Source organism: Rhinoderma darwinii, chromosome 1, assembly GCF_050947455.1.
Source record: "Rhinoderma darwinii isolate aRhiDar2 chromosome 1, aRhiDar2.hap1, whole genome shotgun sequence".
Classification (NCBI taxonomy): Eukaryota; Metazoa; Chordata; class Amphibia; order Anura; family Rhinodermatidae; genus Rhinoderma; species Rhinoderma darwinii.
The window spans coordinates 246727139-246745875 of record NC_134687.1 but is presented as its reverse complement, the minus strand read 5'-3'; the positions used below and the strand labels follow the sequence as shown (position 1 = coordinate 246745875).

Sequence of the window (18737 nt, the reverse complement as noted above, 5' to 3'; positions counted from 1 at the left end):
CCATTGACTTCAATGGGTGCGTGATGCACAAAGAACGGACATGTCGTGAGTTTTACGTAGCGGACTCACGCTGCGTAAAAATCACGGTACTGTCTGCACGGCCCCACAGACTAATATAGGTCCGTGCGACGTGCGTGAAAATCACGCGCGTTGCACGGACGTATATCACGTTCGTCTGAATAAGCCCTAAAACACAGATATTATAAACAAACCAGCTCAGGGGAACAGGCCAAAATATGAATCTACGTACTAAAAAGGCACCAGAACCAGCGAACCATTATCAAAAGCCATTTTAGGGCCTGTCAGCCTAAAGGTATGTTCACACATGTTTAAATTTGTTGCTGACATTTCTATGACTGAAAATCTATTCCATACATCTGAACGGGTGTATTTCTGTAGCACATACACCTTCAGGCCTGATTCAGACGGGCGTAGCGCATCTCGGACTTGAAAAACGGTGCATCCGTGCCTTGCGCTGCGGGACGCGATATCACGCATCCCCCATAGACTACAACCTATGGAGGGATGCATGAAGCGTGAAAAAATAGGACATGTCCTGTTTTCTCACGGACCCTTCACACATTGATGATAATTTGACGGAATAAGACGATTGTTAACCCTAAATGCATGTTTCTAATATGATCCGTTTTAACCAATGGAAATGTGTTCAATGGGTCATAACAGATAAATGGCCTCTTTTTTTTCAGATGTTACTGAAAAACTATGGTTATAGCATTTGTCAGCTGTCAGATGAGAAAATACATATGCAGCCGTACATATAAACAATATTTGAAGGAGTAGGAATAATTTTTCATAGGGAAATCATTCTCATCGTTGTAGATATGTTAGTGTACGCCCTGTTAATGTGGGTGTAGAATTGTTGTGTGGTGGAATGGGGAAAAAAACAATATTTTTTTTTTTTTTTTCAGTTTCTCAGTACATTATATGTTAGGCTGGGTTCACACGACCTATTTTCAGGCGTAAACGAGGCGTATTATGCCTCGATTTACGGCTCCAATACGTCGGCAAACATCTGCCCATTCATTTGAATGGGTTTGCCGACGTACTGTGCCGACGACCTGTAATTTACGCGTCCCTGCACTGAGTTCAGTCCGGAACTTCCGGCCGAAATACGTCCGTCCATTACGGACGTTAATGTGCTCGTGTGAACCCAGCCTTACAATAAATGGTGCCGTAAAAAAGTACAACTCCTCCTGCAGAAATCAAGCCCTCATTAGTTATGTCATTTTTTAATGTAGGGAGGAAAAAACTAAATGGCTGCGGCGGATAATAAATCTCCCCTATTGTGCACTGTTTGACGAGAAAATTGTTCCTGATTGGGTGCTTTTTCTCTGACTCTATTCTCTCACAAAAAGCACTGAAAACAGAAGAATTAGGGTATACGTATTTTGCTAAGCCGTGTGAACATACCCTTAGATCCCAGATACCGCATCTGATGAAGCATGCTGATTTTTATTTTTAGCGATGCCCCACTATGTCATTACAATCATGGGGTGTTGGTTCCCGATTGCCCTGAGGTGACCCTACTCTTTTTATATTCCCTTTACCTCTGTCCACATACAAACTCTCTATGACCAGACATCTCCTACAAATAGCCAAATCAGTCATCCCGCGCCGAGCATGGTACTGTCAAGGTTGCTGAAAGAGTTAGTGCAGCCCATTAACTCTTTCAGCACCCTGGACAGTACCATGCTCGGCGCACGGAAATTACAGGTTCGGTCAGAACTAGTTCGGTCCGAATCGAACTTTTTTGTGAAATTCGGCGAACCAGCCGAACCGAACTTTTCATAAGTTCGCTCATCTCTATACATGAGCCCTAACCTCATATATAAACAATCTTTCTGCTTCTTACTAATCATTCCTCATATACTTTCTCCCTGGAGTCATTAAAAAATAATACAATGTAGTACATATGCATGTATTTTTATAGATGTGTTATAACCTAGGACTGATCAGTGGCAGCTAATTCGTATAATAACATACAGATACATTTTAGAAGTATTTTAATGAAACATTATTGCAGTTTTACAAAACCACTAGTCAAGCTAATTCTTGTCTGGATTTATTGACTAGGGCAAATTGGCTCATGCCTCATGGGTTTCATTTATTTTTTTTCAACTTTTCTCTGGATCAATAGGGGAAAACTAAGCTTTTTTTTTTTTCCCACCCTCTGCTCCCCATTGAATTAATAGTCATATGTCTTTTTCAACTATACTATGCAAACCTACTGGACATGGCTTTATCCTGAATTTTGAGGCAATCTGGATCTTTGTTTTCAAACTATTTTTTATTAGTCATGGGGTAGACAGCAAAATTACAAGAGTAGTAAGTCATCAAAAGTATAACATCATACCCACACAACTGGTTTTGTAGATAAACAGAGGTATAACAATGCGGTATCAAAGTCATACAAATATAACATTAAAGTTATACATACAAAAGAATGAATGAAAATATACAAGGAAAAACATAACAAACCAATGAGGGAAGGAGGGGGGGGGGATGATAGGGGAAGGGAAGTACCTGTCAAGTCCTCATTTCGAGAGACTGTAAGAGTTCCTGTGTTAACAAGACGCGTGTATCATATGTCATGGCTTACACACTACAAGATAGAATTCGGTGTATGATAATCAATATATACAATATGCCGTTTCTCACCTACATAACGGACGTTTGGCAACAAGGAATCATATTAAACCCATATTATACAATGGCGGACCTAGTGTTGTCCAAGTAAACCCTCCAAGGAGACCATATGCGCAGAAACTTAGCCCTAGTACCCCTAGGGCTAAGGATTTCTTGAACCTTGAGCTCCCATTGTTCCATTGTAGGAGGTGAAGTACTCTTCCATCCCAAAGGAATGAGAAGTTTTTGCTGCAGCAATCAAAAAAGTTGGAAGGTCATTACGTTTTGGTATAAAAGAGTCTACAGGTAACCACAAGAGAATCGCAGTAGGCGAGACTGGGACAGAGGAGGAACAAATTATATTAATCTTGTCTATAACCGCCACCCAAAATGCCTGAAACGAGGGACAGTCCCACCAAATATGTAATAAGGATCCCGTGTCCGTTTGGCATCTCCAGCAAGTAGCAGGGATATCCGGATTAATCATATGCAACCATTCAGGGGTTCTGTACCAATGAGAAAATAGTTTATATGAGTTCTCTCATTTTAATACATTGGGAAAACCCATGTGAGTGCTTTAACGCAATCTTAGGCCTGATTTACACGAGCGTGTGCATTTTGCGCACACAAAAAACGCGGCATTTTGCGTGCGCAAAAGGCACTTAACAGCTGCATGTCATCAGTGCATGATGCGCGGCTGCGTGATTTTCGCGCAGCCGCCATCATTATGACACTCAGTTTGAATGTTTGTAAACAGAAAAACATTCAGTTTGACAGCTGATGCGCGAACCACGTGCGACCTGCGTGGTTTTCACGCACCCATTGACTTCAATGGGTGCGTGATGCGCGAACAGCGCACAAAGATAGGACATGTCGTGAGTTTTACGCAACGCACTCGCGCTGCTCAAAACTCACGCACTGCCCCATAGCCTAATATAGGTGCGTACGACACGCGTGAAAAGCACGCGCGTATATTACGCTCGTGTAAATGATGCCTTAAGGTCATGTTCACTAAAGGAAACCTGCAGACTCTTCTCCCAGTTCTTCAAAGATTTGACCTGCCCAGTATCTAATTGCAACAGAAACTCATATGAAGCAGCTAATGCCTTTTTCTGTTGGGCCACTTTCTGCAAGCGAGTTTCAAATTGAGTAAGAGAAAACGACGAGGTGTAGGTATCAACATATTTAGTACAAATAGTTTGAAAGTCATTGATGTGTATGAAACCCTTCAGCAGAAGACCCGTCTTTCTAAGAAGTAGATTCGTGAATACCTGGTCTTCTGTATCAAAGAAGGATGAGATGGTGACCTCCCCTATTTTATCCCAGAAACTGGCTTGTGGAGGACGTTTAGGGTGGACCAGGTAAGGCAGAAGACTTAAGGGCATTAACGGTGAGTTCTTAGATAGAAGCGGATGGAAGTGGTGAATCTCTTGCCCAACTCTAAAGACCCCTTTCAATAGTACACTAGAACAGGTCGTCAGTGGTGAGAAGTCTCTCAAATTCCATAAAAATAATTTGTCAGTCAGTGGAATTAGTTCTTTCTCTAATGCAAGGTATAAAGTATGTGTAGAGCCATTAGCAAGATCCATCCATCTATTTAATTGGTTAGCTTTATAATCCGTAAAGACATCCGGTACCCCTATACCACCCAATTTAGGTTTTTGAATGAGAGACTTATGTTGGAGTCTGGGTCTACTATTATTCCATAGGAATTTGGAGAATAATTTTCTCGTTTTGTCAAAGAAGGATCGTGGTAACCAAACAGGCAATGTTTGCAGCAGGTACAAAAATGTAGGTACTATAAAGGTCTTAGGGCTGATTCAGATGTGCGTGGCGTTTTTGCGCACGCAAAACACGAGGCGTTTTGCCTGCGCAAAAGCCACTTACCTGCTCCGTGAGGCAGCATCCTATGATGCGCGGCTGCGTGCTTTTCGCGCAGCCGCCATCATTATGACACGCCATTTGGATGTTTGTAAACAGAAAAGCACATGGTGCTTTTCTGTTTACATTCATCCTTTTGACAGCTGGTGCGCGAAACAGGCAGTTCGCACGGAAGTGCGACCTGCGTGGTTTTCACGCACCCATTGACTTCAATGGGTGCGTGATGCGCAAAATACGCCGAGATATTGACCATGTCGCGCTTTTTGCGCAGCGGACAAAGGCTGCGCAAAAAGCACGGACTGTCTGTACTGCCCCATAGACTTGTATTGGTCTGTGCGTGGCGCGTGAAAACCACGCGGCCCGCACGGACGCAATACACGTTCGTGTGAATCCAGCCTTAAGCAGGTTTTTACGACCCATCCAGGAAAGGAAAGGGACTTTATGACTCTGAAGAAGTTTTTGTACTGTGGTTAACAAAGGGAGATAGTTAGGGTATGTTCACACGCACTAATTACGGACGTAATTCGGGCGTTTTTGCCCCGAATTACGTCCGAAAATAGCGTTGAGAAACATCTGCCCATTGAAAGCAATGGGCAGACGTTTGTCTGTTCACACGAGGCGTATATTTACGCGCCGCTGTCAAATGACGGCGCGTAAATAGACGCCCGCGTCAAAAAAGTGACCTGTCAATACTTTGGCCGTAATTGGAGCCGTTATTCATTGACTCCAATGAATAGCAGCGCCAATTACGTCCATAATGGACGCGGCGTTCAAGCGCCTGCACATGCCGTTACGGCTGAAATTACGGGGATGTTTTCAGGCGGAAACATCCCCGTAATTTCAGCCGTTACGGACGCTGTCGTGTGAACATACCCTTACATTGATGTAGTTTAGAAGGATCCTTAGTGAGGTGTATACCTAAGTATTTTATAGAAGTAGCTGGCCATTGAAAGGGAGAATGGGCCTTAATCCGGTCAATAAGTGTAGTAGGTGCAGAGACATTTAGAGCTTCCGATTTCCCAAAATTAATCTTAAAATTGGATATCGTACCATACATTTCAAATAACCGTGTGATATAAGGTATTGAAACAGCTGGATTAGTAGTTAAAACCAAAAGGTCAGCCGCAAATGCAGCTATTTTATGGGTATATGAACCCACCTTCAATCCTTCTATCATGGGATCCTGCCGAATTTTTTGTAAGAGGTTCCATAACCAGTACAAATAGTGAGGGCGAAAGGGGGCAGCCCTGCCTCGTACCGTTACATATATTAAAGGCATTTGAGAGTGTTCCATTCACCCTGATTTTAGCACTGGGAGACTGAGAGAGAGTAAAGATGGCCCCAATAAACATTTGAGGAAACCCAAACTTCCGTAGAGTAGCTGTCAATGGCCTTCTCGGCGTCTGTTCCGAGAAGGACCAACGGTGTACCGTTAGATTTGGCGACTTCCATCAATCTGATGACTCGACATGTGTAATCCTTTCCCTGTCTGTGCTTTACAAAGCCTGCTTGATCACCCCCAATCAATCCTGGCAAGATCTGACTAATTCTAGATGCAAGTGCTTTGCCCCACCATTTAACATCAGTATTAAGCAGGGATATCGGCCTATAACTACCACAAAGAGTTGGATCTTTCGCCTCTTTAGGTAGAATAGTGATATGGGCTTCCAGGGCTTGTTTAGGCAGTGAGCAGCCATAAAATAAGGAGTTACAAATAGCAGTAAAGTGTGGGAGCAGGATGGATTTAAATGATTTATAGTATCCGATCGGGACCAGGACTTTTCCCGGAACGGATAGTGGAGAGCACTTTCTCCAGTTCAGCCTCAGTGAAAGGACGCACTAGCATCTTTATGGCCTCACCCTCCAATGCTGGCAGATCAACTGAATTCAGAAATGAGTTCATAAGCTCAGAATCTGTAATGTCCCCTAAGCCTGTAGTGGTTGGGTTGTTTATGTTATAAAGACCCTGATAAAAGGACTGGAAAGCATCTGCTATAAGCTTAGTATCCATAACCGAATTCCCACCAGAGGTCTTTATCTCCGAGATAAAAGTATGTCCTTGGTGTTTACTTATCAGTGCTGACATCATCTTATTACCTCTATCACCATGTGCATATTGTTTAAACTTCAGAATCTGGAGCATTTTAGCTGACTGAACATTGAGAAGATCTTTAACTCTATCTCTGAGGGCAGACCATTCCTTCAAAGAAGAAGCAGCCTTGGACTTCTTATGCGCCCCCTCAAGGTGAGAAATCTGATCAAACAAAGAATCAAGGGTTTTGGTCCTTTATTTTTTTCACTTGAGAACCCAAAGAAATGAGTTCACCCCTAATAACGGACTTGTGGGCCTCCCACAAAATAGGTGCGGATATAGAATCTGATGCATTATGAAGAAAATACTGAGATAAGTTGCTCTCAACAAGATGTGCATTAGAAGCCTCACCAATCAGGGTATTATTAAGCCTCCAGCTCCAATCACCTTTTGGGGTGTCCGCCAATCTTAGAACTAGAGAAACCGGGGCATGGTCTGAGAGCACAATACTAACAATATCCACCACCTGCACCCAAGGAATACATTTTTTTGAAAGAAAAATATAATCTAGTCTATGGTATGTGTCATGTGTGGGAGAAAAATGTGTAATCTTTTTCCGTGGGATGATATAATATCCACCAGATGTAGAGAATGTAATAACTTGTTTAGTTTAGATAGTTTTCGAAAAGGCACATGCTGAGACCCAGTTGTATCCAACATAGGATTCAGAGGGAGATTAAAATCCCCACCTACCACTAGAACCCCTTCAGCGAAATCCCTCAGTAACTTCAAAGTCTGGACTATCCAGGCAGTTTGGTTTACATTTGGTGCATACAGATTGGCATCCTTCAGTTCTGACATAAGTGTAAGGCCTCATTTACACGAGCGTGTGCGTTTTGCGCGCGCAAAAGGCACTTGGCAGCTCCGTGTGTCATCCGTGTATGATGCGCGGCTGCGTGATTTTCGCGCAGCCGCCATCATAGAGATGAGGCTAGTCGACGCCCGTCACTGTCCAAGGTGCTGAAAGAGCTAACTGATCGGCAGTAACTCTTTCAGCACCCTCGACAGTGAATGCCGAACACAATATACACCAACCTGTGAATAAAAAAAGACTTTCATACTTACCAAGAACTTCCTGCTTCCCCCAGTCCGGGCTCCCGGCCGTTGCCTTGATGACGTGTCCCTCTCGTCATCCGGCCCCACCTCCCAGGATGACGCCGCAGTCCATGAGACCGCTGCAGCCTGTGATTGGCTGCAGCCAGTGCTTGGCCTGTGATTGGCTGCAGCTGTCACTTGGACTGAACTGTCATCCCGGGAGGTCGGACCGGAGTTATCGGTAAGTCAGAACGTCTTTTTTTTTTTTTTTTTTACAGGTTCATGGATTTTCGGAGCGGAAGTCACTGTCCACGGTGCTGAACCAGTTTAACGCTTTCAGCACCGTGGACAGTGACTGTCTCCTGATGTCGCGTACCCGAACATTTTTTACCGGTTTCGGTCAAAACGAGTTTGGCCGAACCCGGTGAAGTTCGGTGCGCTCATCTCGAATTTGACACTCCGTTTGGATGTTTGTAAACAGAAAAGCACGTGGTGCTTTTCTGTTTACATTCAGGAGTTTGACAGCTCTTGCGCGAATCACGCAGTTCGCACGGAAGTGCTTCCGTGCGGCATGCGTGGTTTTCACGCACCCATTGACTTCAATGGGTGCGTGAGTGCGCGAAAAACGCACGATTATAGAACATGTCGTGAGTTTTTTTCTGCGCACACGCGCTGAGCGCAATTCACGCATCGTCTAAACTGCCCCATTGACTAATATAGGTGCGTACGACATGCGTGCAAAGCGCGTCGCACGCGCGTATATTACGTTCGTGTAAATGAGGCCTAAAAGGGACACGCTTATTAAAGGCAATGCTCACTCCTCTAGCTGCTGCATGGTAAATGCTATGAAACCATAGAGCAAATTCACCTGTAGGAAGCGAGGGGATTCGATAATGCTTAAAATGCATCTCCTGAAAAAGGGCTATACTCGCTGCGTTCTTCCTTAATAACCTAAACACTTGACTCCGCTTCTGCGGCACATTCAAGCCTCGCACATTATGTGAAACTATCTTTAGTGTAATTATGTTGTAAAATCGGCACCTAATTCCATATGTAGAAATACAGCCTTCAATAGAGCAAGCAGAGGTAGTGTGTAGAACATTGAGACAGAGGAATATAAAAGGAAACCATACAAAATTTGTGTTGCCATCTGATATCTCTCGACCATGGAGACCACGGATGCAACCCATAACGACATTAACCAGCTCAGTATAGAAAAAACGTAACTCCTTCAAATTTGAAGAAGTGCGGAGATCTGTAGTAGAAAATGAGGTTGACCCACATCGTGACAACACAGACCAGGCCCATAAAATCTAACAAATACAATCTGAAAAATAGGCAGCAGGAGTGCCTTACAACTCAAGGAGAAGAGTATGCAAATATAACAATTATATGTGCAAAATGCGGCAATCAGTAATATGCATAAGTGAGTAAAGCGACACTTCAGCGCGCAGGATATGCGGCCCGATTCTTGTGAGAAGATCTAGAAAGCGGAGATAAAGGAAGCCATGAAGGAATGGCGATTGGGCTAATACCCAGCAGTTCCCAGGCAGAGTCCAGGTCCTCCGGTTTCCGTATAACAATATTTTTCTCATTCTTCATGATAGACAGGCCAAATGGAAATAACCACCGGAACGGCATGTTGTTAATTCTCAGTACATCCAGCAGGGGCTTTAGGGTGCGGCGTTTAGCCAAAGTAGAGGCCGCCAAATCTTGAAAGATGATAATGGAGGAGCCGTCATATTTGAAATCAGGGTATGCTCTAGCCGCCTTCAGAACTGCCTCAGCATCAGTATAGCTTAACATGCCACAAATAACGTCCCTAGGAGGGGTCAGTAGGGCGCGGTTTTGCGCGCAGCTCCCTGTGGATCCTTTCAATCTTAATAACTGCTGCAGCCTCCGTCCCCACCAGGGAGCCAAAGATCTCAAGGGCCACTTTAGGCAGGGCCTCGTATGCCATACTTTCGGGTAATCTCCAAATTCTAACATTTTTGCGGCGACTCCTATTCTCATGATCCTCGGATTGCAAGAGTGCCATATTAATGTGGTCTTGTTGCACCTGGAGAGATTCATGTACTGCAGAGCCAAATGTAAGCACAGCATTGTGTGCAGTTTCAAGTGTTTCCAAACTTTCACCCATATGACGTAAATCAGCTTTAATATCTGCAAGGTCCTTAGCAAGGGGACTCAGGGCTTTGTATAAAATGCTCCTTATAAAATCCCTAGATACAGGGGCAATGTCCGACTCAGCACCTGCATCAGAACGTTCCCCCATGCTCTCATCATCGGAGTCTGCCTCAGCCGCATGGAGCCTTGTCCAGCCGTTTGCGGAGGAATTTATCCAAGTCCGCTTGGGTTTTCCCCGCTTTCGGTGTGGCAGAGGGTTGCCTGCTCTTCTCCCTGATTGTTTTCCCCATCGTGGTGCAAATAATCCTGCTGTGTCAGGTAGGCCCGGTCGGGTTGTGCGAGGAGCTCCGAACTAAGATGCCGTTCTCGCTCGCGGTCAAGCTCCACCCCCCCCCCCCAATCTGGATCTTTTACCATCCAAGAATTGTTATTGATTGGTTACAACCGTTTAAACAAATCAGAATCTAGAACAATTGCTTCTTCATACAGGTTACAAAGTAGACCACCTCTGATAAAAAGGGTTGTCCAAGAATTAACAATTATTACCTATCGTAAGAATCTGGGTCCTGAACCCCCAGATCTTTCTCACTTTTGTGTGGGGGGAGTGCATTGAGGAGGATCTTGGGGTTCAGGACCCCTATTTTTGCTGTACTCGGCTGTTTCAGTGTAATGTCCGTGGCTGCGGGCGGTCAGCTCCAACCTTCCCCTGACAGCCGCAGCAACGAGTCGGCAAGTGCTGGCCCCAGCCTCCTCCTCAGGAGACGCCAGTGCTCGCGTCCAGTCACCTCTGCCAGATCCCGTAGGGTGCCCGCTCTTAAAGGGGCAGCGAGCGCACCGGACCGGATGGACCGTGAGTACCCTGGACTATAAGAGGGGTCCAGCCCCCTAGTTCTATGCCTGAGCGTTGTTGTGTATCCCTTAGTCTGTCTATGCAAATGGTCCCGTAGTGTTTTCTGCTCCCAGTGTTCCTGTACCTGTATCCCGATCTAGTGCCGTGCTTGCTATAGTCATGCTGTGCTGGATACCACGCTTGCCTGCTTCTCCACGCCTGACATCCACCCGCTGCCTAGTTCCTGCCAAGCTACTGTCCGTGCTGCCACAGGTACCATATATACCATAGACTGTGACCTGCGCCCTGTTGGTCAGCTGCCCTACCGCCAAGGCGGTACAGCCCAGAGGGTCCACAGACACTTTGTGACATTCAGTCATTCCCATAGACTTTGAATGGAGTGACAGTGTACATGCTCTACCAACGCTCACTGCAGTTGAGCAGGAATCAGAAACTGGGGGTTCGGTACCCCCGTTCTCGTGATCAGTGGGGCCCCCAGCAATCAGCCAATTATCACCTATCCTCTGGATACGTGATCAATTTTAATTCTAGGAATATCCTTTTAAATACAAAGACCTTGTATTGCTCCAATCAGCTCGGCACTCTGAATTTTTTTTTTATCGGCGCCAAAGATCCCAGTGGTTTAAATTTAAAATGTGACCCTATGTACTATTAATAGGTGATGGCATTGACATATACCCAGATCTATTGTTTTGTTTGTGCATCTATCCATCTCTTGGCAAGTAGTTTTTGTATGGTCAATTGTAATTAATGTGTGATTTATTATGTGAATGGCTAATGGTACATTAAACGTTTTGACTATGGAGATAGCAATCATGTTATAACTAAAAGCCGTTATGGCTCAAAACGCGTAATCATTTCCCTCTGTTCACACTTTTAATAAGATCCATCAGGCTTTACTGATGGCAGGAACAGCCACGGAAGCACGCCATCATTAATGGAAAAAAGTTTGAAAACCGGTCAGACATAGTTGTCATGGCTCATTATAAACAGAGGCCTTGACGCTAGCGTGAAGCCAAAGGGTATGTTCACACGCTTAACAAAAAACGGCTGGAAAATATGGAGCTGTATTCAAGGGAAAATAGCCTCTGATTTTCAGCCGTTTTTTAAGCATCAAGCATTTTGTGATGCGTTTTTTACTGTCCTTTTTTGGAGCTGTTTTTCTATTGACCCAATGAAAAACTGCTCCAGAAGTGACATGCACTTATTTTTTACAGGGCGTTTTTTTTACGCGCCGGTTTTAAAAACAGCCACGTAAAAACGCCCAGTGGGAACGGAATATCATTTTTCCAATTTGAAATCAATGGGCAGATGCTTGGAGACGTTCAGCCCCCCTCGTATTTTCAGCCGATTTTTTCAGGGCGTTTACGGCCCGAAAAACAGCTGAAAATAGACCGTGTGAACATCCCTTACTTTTCCATTTTGTACTGTTATATCCAAAGGCTTTTAATATTTTTGAATAAAGATTGTTTATATGGATTGGAGCGTTGTTCCACTCCTCGGATAATACCTTTATACATTTATATCCGTGTACTATACATGTGGAAAGGTTTTTGTCAGCAGCATATAAATGACCCATAGTGATCATTTTAGTCAGACAGGCCACATTGTGCCGATGAAAGACAAATACTCTAGTTTTCATTCAGCACCGGAAATAATGGGCTTCCAATATCAAATTGCGATATAAAGAAATCTTGCCCATCTGATTAAACAATCGCTATATGAAAGCACTTTGTATAGTTGTAATAATAATCAGATCTCCAATCCGATCAAGATCATTAGGTGTTTAAAGAAAAGTGAACATAGAGAAGCATTCACAGTATAACCTCCAAATCTGTAAACAATGGGGTATAGATAGCTAACCATTTCTGCAATGCCCCATGTCATCCCTTATTACTTTACTCTATTTTACACTGTTTCTAATTTCCTTTTTTTTTTCCCTTTCACCCACACACTTTATTCCTCCCCTCCACTCGGATAGTCTCTCTGTAACACCACCTCACACGTAAGCTCTGCCTCCTTCACACATCTCTGTATTTCTTCTCTTCTAGCTTCAGAAACTGTCTGTTCAGTAACACGAGTGGATATCTATTGGAACAAGATCTTTGGAACAGGTAATTGCATCCACTAAAATCTAATTCTTATCAAATGTACCTTTCATAGACATCAGAACATAGACCTTTTAACCCAACTGTGCCAAAACGCATTATTATGTCATACCTACAAACTTTTAAAACATAGACTTTAAGGCATGCACTATTGTATCTGTCACCCTCCTAATATAAAGCAATGAGAACATACACCATTTCCATTTCATTCTTTAAAAATAGACACCTAAGGCAACTCTTCTAAATAAACATAAAATCTCTTCATTCACAATCCTTAGAATTGATAACTGTAATTCCATTCTAATCTCATCCATAACTACTAATACAACCAGTCATAAATTCATCTCCTAATATTGTCTCATCCCACCTTTCAATAAAACATATGTTCGATTCAGGCCTCTGATACCATCCAATTCACATACGATATGCATTCCAATCTCCTCACATTCTTTCACCTTCTTTTAAAGGCACAAGCACACATTTATTAAAGCTGTTTAGATGGAAGCATTCAGGATTTCTTAAACATTGACCGTTAAATACAGGACTGATTTTAAACTATACTCTTTATAGAAACTGTCAATATAAAAGAAAAATATATAATTTCCTATTTTTTTAGGCCTAGAAAGTTGCAGGTGTCAGATAGAAGTAGCACATCCTCCAGTCTTGGTTTTCAGATATATTTCTCGCTCCTGGTTTTGCTTGCTTCTTCTTCTTGTGGTGTTGAAATGTGGCTTATTGTCTGTTTTAAGTTAAATGTAGAATAAACACCAGGAATGTAAAATGTGACTGTTTCTCAAATACATTATATTCTAATAACTGTACTCCACAATCATTGTTTTATAACCTGTCAGAATATACAGCAAAAAAAAAAGTTAAATCCATTTATACAGCGAAGACTAGTCTGCTCTGAAAAGGTAATGTAATAGATTTTGAATTCCTTTTTTACAATGCTACTTATTTATTGGGTGTTAGATGAGTAAGGGTATGTGCACACGACCTCTTTTCAGACGTAATAGAGGCATTTTACGCCTCGAAGTACGCCTGAAAAAACGCCCCTAATACACATAAACATCTGCACATTGCTTTCAATGGGAATTACGATGTTCTGTTCCCACGAGCCTTTATTTTACGCTTCCCTGTCAAAAAACGGAGCGTAAAAAGACGCTCCGTAAAAAGAAGTAGCATGTCACTTCTAGAGGCGTTTATTTGGAGCTGATTTTCCATTGAGCACTATGAAAAACTCCTCAAAAAACGTCTGATAAGAAGCTCCAAATTTCATTCTCGGCTTCAAAAATGCCTGAAAATCAGAGGCGGTTTTCTCTGAAATCAGCTCCGTATTTTTCAGACGTTTTTTGTTAAGCGTGTGAACATACCCTAAATCATTTAGCCTGATTTCTCAGATCTGCTTGATTTTTCCAATTCACCTGATTCACTACTGCATAGAATACAATGGGTAAATTGCCCCCCCCCCATCCTGATGCTTCTACGCATTAGCTGAACGTCGGCTAAATCTGCCAATTTAGGCGGTACTGGTTGACCATCTAATGAGGGGTGTTCCGAATCTCTCCTCTACTGCAGATGTCGTGGGGAAAAAAGGATCATTCATGTTGGAGTTCAACATATCTAAGTATTTGCTCTCACGGAAGATAAGTCACGGCCTATTCCCCAGTGCTGTCGGCTGAACAAGCTTTTCGGTGATTCTATCTAAGGTGTATGGCCACTTTTTTTTTTTTTTTTTATTCTCAAATTCGCCATAAGAAAATCTGAAACCTGACAAATCAATATGCTGTGTATTTGGGTTCTCTTTTATATAGAACCTGAATCACTCCTATACTCTGGCAGGATTTCATCATCCAGGTAAAGTCATGAAGCTATCCTAATACAGGGAACACTCCCTAGCCCCAAAGGAGTTCATTAGAGGTCCTGGGCAAATGTAAAGCCTGCTGGGGCCCAGCCAAGTAATGGGAAAGTGAATTTTGGAAAAGGAGGCGGGCCAGAATTTTTCTTATCACGTCTGATCCAAAAGCAGGGCTGGCCCGAGGGGTGTGTGACCTCTGCGAGTGCACAGGGTGTTGCAGCCTCCCAGAGGGTAGGGGGCGCTACTGTGCAGGCCGTTTGATCTCTATATCCTCTGCTCCTCGTTACACACACGGAGGAAGCAGAGGCAGCAAGTGCAAAGGAGGAAGCTCTGCATACAACCCACCCCATGCAAAAAGTCTGTCAGCAAGGAGAGATAGTGTGTGTGTGTGTATGTATGTGTGTGTGTGTGTGTATATATATATATATATATAATTAGTGTGTGTGTGTATATCTTTCTGTGTGGGTATAGTTAAGGCCAGCCCTGCCCAGAAGACAATATCTAGCACCTGTAATCATCCCAGATTTACCTATTGTCAATGCCTAGTAAATGGATATTTAAACTGCCTCTAAGTGCAACCCCTTTTTAGTGTTTATTTTGTTGCTGTTTTATTAAATACTACTTTAGTAACAATCATTAATTCAAACTCTGAAGGTTGGCAAGTAAGCTGCTAATGCAGCTTAAAAAGACCTTGTGACAAATGCCTAACACACATTCTGGTGAGAAAACAACATACCATTATACAAGTGTGTATCTAGGATTCATGACTTCTTCTTAGATGGATTATTCCATTATAGATTCTGGAATATTGACATCAATCCCTCTTCCTGTTAAAATATTCACATAACAGACTTATATGGACAGATGACGTAACAATGGAAAGTCCATACAAATAGTAATTTGGGCTTTATGTGTTTTGCATACTGTTTATCAATGTGGAAGATTGAAGTTCTGACAAATCATGGGGGGGAATTTATTAAGACTTGCGTTTCATACGCGAAACAAGCTGGAGTAAGATGCGACAAATTACGAGGCGCACACCTCTTAGTAAATTTATCACGACTTTGACTGTTCTTGCACCACTGTGTGAGATCTCCGCCGTAATTAGTGCCATCTTCAAGCGTAAATGATAGTAAATACGTCGGGCTGCGGTAGCCCAATTTCCACTAAGCTCCGCCCTCCTTTTGAAACTTGCTGAGCGGCGTAAACCTCTCAATTTGTAATTTTACGACTTTTCTAGGCCTGAAAATTAACACAGAATAGTGGTTAAATTCACCCCTACATGTCCACGTATGATATAATTCTTCTGATTCTCCACATAGGGCTGGACATAACATATGTGCAGTTGCATAGGGGCCCAGTTGGTAAGACGACCCACTGACACCTTAACAGCTTCCTACTGTCTATTTTAAAGAGGGTCATAGGGTTAAAATGACAATACTTCTCTCCCAACTTTTTTCTTTCTGAAATTATAAGGAGCGCAATGGAGCGAGGCACAGCCATAGCGGAAGATGGCTTGACTGTGGTAGAAGCAGGGAGGCTTTCAGCATAGGAAGATTTAAGTTCAGGCCAATGGCAGGAAGCGGCCAATAGGGAGGCACTGCTGAGGCGTGGTTATATAAGTCCGAGCAGGGGAAGGGATAGGCAGGGTGCGCGCAGACAGAGACAAAGTTAGTTGGAGTCAGTGGAGTTTTTTAGTTTGTCTGCACTAATGACGTCCTCTATAGAGGATTTCCTTGCTGCTGTGAGGGCAGCTGTTACTCAGCGAGGCCAGGACTGGGTTCAAGCCACTCTGATGGCTGCGGTTATGGATGGCGGGGGTGCGGTGGCAGAACCCGTGACGCGGGCCCGTTGTTCTCAGCCACCAGAGCGCCTCAGCCCTGAGGTGACCACCAGAGTCAGGCACCGCTTACAGAGCCCCACCAGGGACCCTCCCGCCACAGCTGACCAGAGACGATCTGCGCCGGCAGGCTTGCGGTCGGGGAGGAAACCCTCTCGGCAGCGGGAGTTGGGCGGGATCCCCACTTCCTTTCGTTAGGGAGCAGTGCGGCTGAGGACCCGGTCAGGGGGAGGGGGGCGCGTGGCCTTGCCGGGTATTGTATCTGGGCAGGAGACGCGCGTTCCCATTACATGAGTGGTGGGGAGCGATGGACCTGCAGAGCTGGCGGAACAGTGCCGCAGCTTTCACAGAAGTGAAGGCGGGCGACATTCGCGAGAAGGATCAGTGATGGGCGTTTATGCTAGCCCCGCCCCTGGGCAAGATGGCGTCGTGCCGTCCAAGGACTCTCACGAGGAGGGAAAGCTGCAGGACGCGGCTGGGGAAGTCTTTCCGGATGTGCCTCCGGTAAAGGGTACACTCTCCGTGTTGTCAGCCAGGAGCTCCGTGGGACAGCCGGGAGGACATAAAGTTACCGCTGCAGCTGCTCGGGGTCCTTCCCAGGGACAGCCAGGTGAGAGCACCTTGGCGCAACAGGGGTTGGGGGAACTTTATTGCTGGTTGGGTTTGCTGAAAGGTTGGGGTTGGATAGGAATGCACAGGAGGTGATTGTAATGACGGGGTAGGGAGACAGACAGGTGAGCCCTAATCTACCCGCCACTCAGTCCCTGCCTACTTGCACGACCCGTCCTAGGCGACGGCGTACAACTGGGCGACGGTCCCTATGCTCAATATGTGCCCGACAGACAAACAGAGAAGGGAACACAGAAGCAAATGGAAAAGGGGCAGTTGCTTACGGCAACACCATTAGCAACAAGAGTAGAGAACGAGCCGAGTCAAACCAGGAGTGTACGAGGTACCAAGAGCAGGAGCATAGTCAGTAAAGCCAGGGTCAATATGCAGCTGAGGTCAATAGTAATAGCTGGAACAGCAGAGCCAGCAAACAAGAGAGAATCACAGGCAAAGACAAGAAGCAAATGAAGGTATACATAGACCGAGGGCGGGAGCTAGAACCGTCTGGCCAGGCTGTGATAGGTTCTCCCACTCCTCAGCCTGAGTGGTAGCAGATCGAGTCACTCTATCAGAGCTAGGAGCAGATGCAGACTGATTAACCATGGGCGTCGACTCAGAAGCTGTGTCTGGCAGATCCTTTAGGGCAGATTCAGACTAACGTTGCGTTTTTGCGCGCGCAAACAACGCGGCGTTTTGCGCGTGCAAAAACCATTTGACAGCTGCGTGTGTCATCCGTGTATGATGCGCGGCTGCGTGATTTTCGCGCAGCCGCCATCATATAGATGAGGCTAGTTGACGCCCGTCACTGTCCAAGGTGCTGAAAGAGCTAACTGATCGGCAGTAACTCTTTCAGCACCCTCGACAGTGAATGCCGAACACAATATACAGCAACCTGTTAAAAAGAAAAAGTTCGTACTTACCGAGAACTTCCCTCCCGGCCGTTGCCTTGGTGACGCGCCTCTCCTGACATCGGGCCCCACCTCCCTGGATGACGCGGCAGTCCATGTGACCGCTACAGCCTGTGCTTGGCCTGTGATTGGCTGGAGCTGTCACTTGGACTGAATTGTCATCCCGGGAGGTCAGACTGGAGGAAGAAGCCGGGAGTTATCGGTAAGTCAGAACTTATTTTTTTTTTTTTTTACAGGTTCATGTATATTGGGATCGGAAGTCACTGTCCTTGGTGCTGAAACAGTTTAACTCTTTCAGCACCCTGGACAGTGACTATCTCCTGACGTCGCGTACCGGAAACTTTTTTGCCGGGTTCGGCCAAAACGAGTTCGGCCGAACCCGGTGAAGTTCGGTTCGGTTGTCCGGGTTCGCTCATCTAAAAAGACACTCCGTTTGGATGTTTGGAAACAGAAAAGCACGTGGTGCTTTTCTGTTTACATTCATCCTTTTGACAGCTGGTGCGCTGTTTCAGTTGGTTCGTACGGAAGTGCTTCCGTGCGACCTGCGTGGTTTTCACACACCCATTGACTTCAATGGGTGCGTGATGCGCGAAATACGCGGAGATATTGAACATGTCGCGTTTTTTGCGCAGCTGACAAACGCTGCGCAAAAAGCACGGACTGTCTGTACTGCCCCATAGACTTGTATTGGTCTGTGCGTGGCGCGTGAAAACCACGCGGCCCGCACGGACCGAATACACGTTCGTGTGAATCCCCCCTTACAGTGATGTCTGGGGTGTTGAT

At 44.8% G+C, this 18737-nt stretch overlaps 1 protein-coding gene across 7 annotated transcripts in view; it reads left to right on the top strand.

Annotated features, from left to right (window-relative positions):
• The window catches only part of LOC142760285 (excitatory amino acid transporter 1-like), a 134763-nt gene that overhangs the window by 6456 nt on the left and 109570 nt on the right, over positions 1-18737 (top strand). For 5 of the 7 annotated variants that reach the window (XM_075863393.1, XM_075863421.1, XM_075863445.1 and 2 more), the window contains exon 2: positions 12683-12745. The gene's annotated coding sequence lies outside the window, so the exon portion shown is untranslated. Of the gene's footprint in view, positions 1-6679; positions 6773-12682; positions 12746-18737 lie in introns of those variants that run through there. The other 2 variants (XM_075863404.1, XM_075863430.1) reach the window with 1 other exon arrangement.